This window comes from Seriola lalandi, unplaced genomic scaffold (genome assembly GCF_002814215.2).
Source record: "Seriola lalandi dorsalis isolate HSWRI2012SDOR001 ecotype SW California unplaced genomic scaffold, Sedor1 jcf7180002054366, whole genome shotgun sequence".
Lineage (NCBI taxonomy): Eukaryota > Metazoa > Chordata > Actinopteri > Carangiformes > Carangidae > Seriola > Seriola lalandi.
In genome coordinates this window covers 102,532-109,900 of record NW_019524919.1, presented here as the reverse complement: position 1 = coordinate 109,900, position 7,369 = coordinate 102,532, and positions in this window count along the sequence as shown.

Sequence of the window (7,369 nt, the reverse complement as noted above, 5' to 3'; positions counted from 1 at the left end):
GGGGGGGGGGGTGACAGTTCATATTAGACAAATCTAAACCAAGATTAAACCAGGAGTAGACCAGGAGTAAATCAGGAGTAAACCAGGAGTAAACCAGGAGTAAACTAGGAGTAAACCAGGAGTAAACCAGGAGTAGACCAAGATTAAACCAGGAGTAGACCAGGAGCAGACCAGGAGTAAATCAGGAGTAAACCAGGAGTAAACCAGGAGTAAACCAGGAGTAAACCAAGATTAAACCAGGAGCAGACCAGGAGCAGACCAGGAGTAAATCAGGAGTAAACCAGGAGTAAACCAGGAGTAAACCAGGAGTAAATCAGGAGTAAACCAGGAGTAGACCAGGAGTAAACCAGGAGTAGACCAGGAGCAGACCAGGAGTAAACCAGGAGTAAACCAGGAGTAAACCAGGATTAAACTAGGAGTAAACCAGGAGCAGACCAGGAGTAAACCAGGAGTAAACCAGGAGTAAACCAGGATTAAACTAGGAGTAAACCAGGAGCAGACCAGGAGTAAACCAGGAGTAAACCAGGAGTAAACCAGGATTAAACTAGGAGTAAACCAGGAGCAGACCAGGAGTAAACCAGGAGCAGACCAGGGGCAAACCAGGAGTAAACCAGGAGTAAACCAGGAGTAGACCAGGGGCAAACCAGGAGTAAACCAGGAGTAGACCAGGAGTAAACCAGGAGCAGACCAGGAGTAAATCAGGAGTAAACCAGGAGTAAACCAGGAGCAGACCAGGAGTAAACCAGGAGTAGACCAGGAGTAAACCAGGAGTAGACCAGGGGCAAACCAGGAGTAGATCAGGAGTAGACCAGGAGTAAACCAGGAGTAGACCAGGGGCAAACCAGGAGTAAACCAAGATTAAACCAGGAGTAAACCAAGATTAAACCAAGATTAAACCAGGAGTAAACCAGGAGTAAACCAGGAGTAGACCAGGAGTAAACCAGGAGTAAACCAGGGGCAAACCAGGAGTAGACCAGGAGTAGACCAGGAGTAAACCAGGAGTAGACCAGGGGCAAACCAGGAGTAAACCAAGATTAAACCAGGAGTAAACCAGGGGCAAACCAGGAGTAAACCAGGAGTAGACCAGGAGTAGACCAGGAGTAGACCAGGAGTAAACCAGGAGCAGACCAGGAGTAAACCAGGGGCAAACCAGGAGTAGACCAGGAGTAAACCAGGGGCAAACCAGGAGTAGACCAGGAGTAGACCAGGAGTAAACCAGGAGCAGACCAGGAGTAGACCAGGGGCAAACCAGGAGTAAACCAAGATTAAACCAGGAGTAAACCAGGGGCAAACCAGGAGTAGACCAGGAGTAAACCAGGAGTAGACCAGGGGCAAACCAGGAGTAAACCAGGAGTAGACCAGGAGTAGACCAGGAGTAAACCAAGATTAAACCAGGAGTAGACCAAGATTAAACCAGGAGTAAACCAAGATTAAACCAAGATTAAACCAGGTGTAAACCAGGGGGGACTAGACTGTTTTCACCTCTTGTTGGGATGAAGACTCATCTCCTCTTCATCAGTGGTTCTTTGTTGTCAGACTCCTCGTCTCTCCTGGTCATGAGGGATGGACATGTGGAGGACACATGAGGAGACGAACACAGTCAGCTGTTATCAGATCATAGACACATCACTCTTCTGTTTTTCTGTGGGACTCTGACCTTCCTCTATGGGGTGGGGGGGTGTGAATATGTCCATCACCATGGCAACAGGATGTCTAAACACCAACAAACATGTCCAGGACAGGACAGACTGAAGAAGGAGGTCTGTGCATCCAGAGTCCAGGACAGGTAATGATCTGTGTCTGTGTCTGTCTGTGTCTCTGTGTCTCTGTCTGTCTCTCTCTCTGTGTCTCTCTGTCTCTCTCTGTGTCTCTGTGTCTCTGTCTCTCTGTCTCTCTCTCTCTCCCTGTCTGTCTGTGTCTCTGTGTCTCTGTCTGTCTCTCTCTCTGTGTCTCTCTGTCTCTCTCTGTGTCTCTCTCTGTGTCTCTGTGTCTCTGTCTCTCTGTCTCTCTCTGTGTCTCTCTGTCTCTCTCTCTGTGTCTCTCTGTCTCTCTCTCTGTGTCTCTGTCTGTGTCTCGTGTCTCTGTCTCTCTGTCTCTCTGTCTCTCTCTGTGTCTCTGTGTCTCTCTCTCTGTGTCTCTCTCTGTGTCTCTCTGTCTCTCTCTCTGTGTCTCTGTCTGTGTCTCGTGTCTCTGTCTCTCTGTCTCTCTGTCTCTCTCTGTGTCTCTGTGTCTCTGTGTCTCTCTCTCTGTGTCTCTCTCTGTGTCTCTCTGTCTCTCTCTCTGTGTCTCTGTCTGTGTCTCGTGTCTCTGTCTCTCTGTCTCTCTGTCTCTCTCTGTGTCTCTGTGTCTCTGTGTCTCTCTCTCTGTCTCTCTCTCTCTCTCCCTGTCTGTCTGTGTCTCTGTGTCTCACATTAACACATTAAACATCAACACTTGGCTGGCTCCGCCCCCCCAGACAGGTGTGTCAGCAGGTCATTAATCAGCTCAGGAAGCAAACACACACACACACACACACACACACACACACACACACACACACATACACACACACACACACACACACACACACACACCTAAAACTTGTCACCTCACCATAATAACAACTACACTCAGACTACATTTGAGGTTTGTCAATGTGTCATGTCAACATACCTCTACAGCCAATGAGAGAGCAGGATTCTCTGTGATTATAACACACCTGTTTTCACCTGTCTAACCAACATTTGACTTGAATCATTTTCATTTTCTGTAGATTCAGATTCAGCAGAGTTATAGTTATAATGTTCCTTCAATAACTAACAACAAACACACACGGGAAAAATTTCACATGGATTTATAAATATTCAAAGGTTATAAAGATATTAAACATATTCATCATTAGCTCATCAGAATAAAGTCCGTCAGCTCCGTCACTGATCATCAAACTCTCTCTGCTTCTCCCTTTTTAGCTTTAAATGAGTTTTACTCTAATTTGAGTTTTATTTTCTTCACTCTTTTAATTTTCAAAGTAAAAGTCTCTTTACATCAAGAACCAGCAGGAAATAAAACTGAAGGAAGGATCCCATGACCGTTGAGAGATTAACCTTATTTTCATGTTCAAAATAAACAAAATAACAGGTAAACACACACACATACACACACACACACACACACACACACACACACACAGTGAGGTGTGTCATGGTGAATCATGCAGCTCAGACAGAGGTTAACCACAGACAAGAAAATAAAGAAAAACTTTAATCTCTCCTCTTACAGCACAAATCCCTGCAGGAGGAGGAGGAGGAGGAGGAAGAGGAGGAGGAGACACCTGCACCACCCCATTTACCAAGAGGAGGAGGAAGTGTGGAGAAGAGGAGGACAGAAAGACCTATCAGAGTCATTGATAAGGCTGATTGGAGCTGATCAGCTGAGTCAGCCACTTCCTGCAGGAAACAGCTGCGTCTGTGTGACTGTTTGATAACAACAAGATGACCACACACACACACACACACACACACACACACACACACACACACACATACACACACACACACACACACACACACATTCCCCACCAACCATTGGATCAGTTAAGACAAGACTCTGAACACACCTGAGAAACAACAGAGAAAAATTGTGTGTGTGTCTGTGTGTGTTTCTGTGTTTCTGTGTATGAGTGTGTGTGTGTTTGTGTGTGTGTGTGTGTGTGTGTGTGTGTGTGTGTGTGTTTCTGTGTATGAGTGTGTGTGTGTGTGTGTGTGGTATGAAGATATGCAGACATGTGTGTGTGTTGTTGTGTGTGGATGGTCCAGTTCAGCAGGTACAGAGAACAGACGTGTCACATGTTTGAATCCTGCTCCATCATCACCTGAACAGGTGACATGTCTCAGTATGGAGTGTGATCAGTGCCACAGTGTTTCCTGCTGCAGGTCGGTTCTGTGTGACTGTGATCTATAGACACACAGGCTGAAGTCATGTGTCATGTGATGTGGATCTGCTGGGTCCACGTTGGTCCTGCTGGTCCTGGACATGAAGACTTTAGTCTCTGCTGATCGACTCCACCAGACCACACCTGCACCTCAGTACCTGGAGGTCTGGACGTCCAGTCACATGACCTCCAGAACAAACATGGCTCGCTCTGAGACGTCTGAGCTGAGCAGGACTGTAGAGTCTGCACAGAGACCTGGACCTGGAGCTGAGTGGCAACGCACAGGTGATGTCATCATCAGTCACAGATATAAAACAGACCAGCTGATCCAGACCCGGTCCAGACCTGGTCCAGACCTGGTCCAACTCCGACTCATCAGTCGTGACATCTGATCATCAGCAGTGTCTTTATGTCTCTCTCTCTCTCTCTCTCTCTCTCTCTCCACTTCCTCCTCTCAGTGTCACCATGATTTATTGACTGTTCTGCAGGACGTCTCCAGCTCTATCAGACCTCTTTGTAGTGGTGTGTGTGTGTGTGTGTGTGTGTGTGTGTGTGTAGGTGTGTGTGTGTGTGTGTGTGTCTCCTCGCTTTGTCTCTTCGTCGCTTCGTCTCGTCTCCTCGTCCTGTATCTTCCTCTCTCGTCTCCTCGTCTCGTCTCCTCGTCTCTCGTCTCATCTCCTTGTCTCCTCGTCTCTCGTTTCCTTGTTTCCTCGTCTCATCTCCTCATCTCCTCGTCTTGGCTCTTCCTCTCTCATCTCCTTGTCTCGTCTCCTTATCTCTCGTCTCCTCGTCTCGTCTCTCGTCTCCTCATCTCATCTCCTCGTCTTGTCTCTTCCTCTCTTGTCTCCTCGTCTCGTCTCTCGTCTCGTTTCCTCATCTCTTGTTTCCTCGTCTCATCTCCTCGTCTTGTCTCTTCCTCTCTCGTCTCCTCGTCTCCTCGTCTCGTCTCTCGTCTCCTCGTCTCCTCCTTAATGTATCTAAGGACCAGGATCCGTCTCCAGGTGACGGGCCGGAAGATGGAGGAGTGAGGAAAAGAGGAAGTATGGATGGAAAGCAGTCCACTTCTGCTTGAGGCCCAGCCTCAAGCATGTCAAAGGGGTGGAGCTAACTCTGCCAGGTGAGACTCTACAGATGGTCAAAGGTGAGTTTCACCTCTGAACAGGAAGAGAGAAGCTGGCACTCTGTTTGTTTCTTCTTCTTCTCCTTTTTCTTCTTTGCCTCGTTCTCCTTGTTCCTCTTCTTCTTCCTCTTCTACTCCTTCTTTTCTTCACCTTCTTCTCCTTCTTCTTCCTCTCCTCCTCGTTCTCCTTGTTCCTCTTCTTCTTCTTCTCCACGCAGAGGAAGATGCTGCAAGTGGTAAAACACTTTCCCAATGAGTAACGGCCAACTGCCGCTGCACACACACCACACGCACACACACACGCACCTACACACAGACACACACGCACACACGCAGCATCTCCACACCATCTTACATAAGCAGCACTTCAACAAACTCTGCAGCCATTTTTACTTTTCATAGAAGAAGAACGATACCAACAGTGACGACCTGGTCCAGTCCAGGTCCTCCACTCATACTCCTCCTTCAGTAAAAGTACAGAAGAAGAAAACTGTTGTAGCTGCTTTAACTACATCTCACACACTCAGATAGTTCAGTCCACTGGTTCCCAACCTGGGGCCCGGGCCCCTCCAAAGGGACAGCAGGTAAATCTGAGGGGTCCACCTGACCACCTGGGACAGGTGTTACAGATCAGAGCAATCAACCAATCAGTGTGAGGGAGACCTGAGACCAAAGACACTCAAAGACAAAATATAAGCCTGACAGGTGAGAAAGAGAAACGTTTTATAGATGAACTTGCAGAGACGTTGATACTGAACGTCTCCGATCAGCTGATCTGAACCTGGACCCTGATGTGGTCTGTGTGCGACCTCCATGTTTACATTCATGTGAGGATCAGCTGTTTCTTGTCATAACAATGAAAACATAGCACAACCAGGACGAAGGTTCACTCTGACCTCTGACCTGTTCACATGTTGATGCACTGACTCCGAGCTGAACTCGTCAGTCTGATGTTCGTCATGTGACTCAACAGCTGATTCTATTTTTCGTTTTCACATGAAATCTGATGAATCAAACCTGGACTAACGATTTGAGCTGAGTCACATTCAAGGTGAGTTTAAGCTCTTCCTGTTTGTCGTCACAGGTTTTATAATGAAACCACACGTCAGGAGTAGGAACCAATGAGCTGAGAGCCACAGAGGAGGGAGGGCCAACGCACCTGGACACGTTTCCATTGTAGTTTTACATGACCTCCATATTTTCTTCTTCTTCTGTGGTTTATTTCTATCCTATATCAGAAGAGAGGAGGCCCAGAGCCTTTAGAATGGATGGAGCTTTAAGGATTGACACGTCACCTGTGACCTGACAGATGTGATGTAATAAAACCGGACAGGTAAGGTCTAGTTGTTCTGGCTGAAACAGGAAGTGTGTTTCAGGAAGTACAGACTGCTACAGGGTGAAGAGGTGTTCATGTCGTGAACGTTTATACGACACAGTCCTCAGAGAGAATCTGCAGTGACCTCTGACCTTCACACTTCTGTGTGTGTGTTGCCGCTCTGTGGCGGTCTGTTGTGTTTCTGCTGAACTCATCGTTTCTGTGACGAGTGTTTAAACGGACCGAGGTCTCACTCATCGTTTTCTCTCTGACTCACGGCTTGAAGTAGAAAAAGCAGAAGAAGAAAACCTGCAGCGATGCAAATTCTCCAAAGTCTCAAACATCCATCTTCTCACGGCAACGAGCAACAAGCAAAACGTCTCATTTCATCCACAAATACAAGAGAAGCCTTTTGACTTTGTTAGAGCAACAAACAAACAAACAAACAAACACACAAACACATAAACAAACAAACACACAAACAAACAAACACACAAACAAACAAAAAACAAACAAACACACAAACAAACAAAAAACAAACAAACAAACACACACACACACAAACAAACAAACAAACACACAAACAAACAGAAAACAAACAAACACACAAACAAACAAACACACACAAACAAACACACAAACAAACACACACACAAACAAACAAACAAACACACAAACAAACACACACACAAACAAACACACAAACAAACAAACACACAAACAAACAAACACACAAACAAACAAACAACCCAGAGGAAACAACAGACTGTTTGTGTTAATGGGGAAACTTCACTTCCACATGTTGTATTTATGTTTCTGTGTCCGTGACGACAAACACGTAAGTCCACAAACACTGACGTGTCACGTGAAATCCTCGTGTGAATCTGTCGTTCATGGAAAAATAGATTTTCATCTCTTTCAAAAGTGATTTCAGTCAGACTGAGCTGCTGTGCTGAGATGAATCCATGTGTAAAAACATCCTGTCTGACTCACACCTGCTGATAATTAAGTCTCCAATTAACCT